This window comes from Mirounga angustirostris, unplaced genomic scaffold, assembly GCF_029215605.1.
Source record: "Mirounga angustirostris isolate CCGP_5_RB_7025 unplaced genomic scaffold, mMirAng1.0.hap1 SCAF_6, whole genome shotgun sequence".
NCBI classification, from domain to species: Eukaryota; Metazoa; Chordata; class Mammalia; order Carnivora; family Phocidae; genus Mirounga; species Mirounga angustirostris.
Genome location: NW_026991714.1, coordinates 135,836,483 through 135,836,919, shown reverse-complemented (window position 1 = coordinate 135,836,919; position 437 = coordinate 135,836,483).

Below are 437 nucleotides of genomic sequence, written 5' to 3'. Positions count from 1 at the left end.
ACCGCGGCCGGCAGCTGTGGGGGTGAGAAGTGGGTGGAGATGAGGCAGGCAACACGAGCGGCCCCGCAAATGCAGCCCCAGCCAGGGGTGGAGGATGGGAAGAGAACCCCATCTCCGGACAGGCCTGTGGCTTGTAGCGCTGGGGCCGTGCGAAGCACTGGAACAGAGGGACTGCCACCCCTGGGGACTGTGAGCTGTGTCCTCTACCCCTCCACCTCTCACTTTGGCTCCATCCAGCTCAGGCAAGCAGCAGGCACGGGGCAGACGTGCAGAGGGGCAGACGAAGTGCCAGGAGGTAGACATTTGCCCAAGTCTGAGTGAATTCACCATGGCTCTGACACAGGGAATTGGGGTTTGGATTCCCAGCTTCGGGGACCTGCCCCTGAACTGGAAAATTCTCTCCCTTCTTGCCTTGCAAACCCACAGGAGGTGCCCCC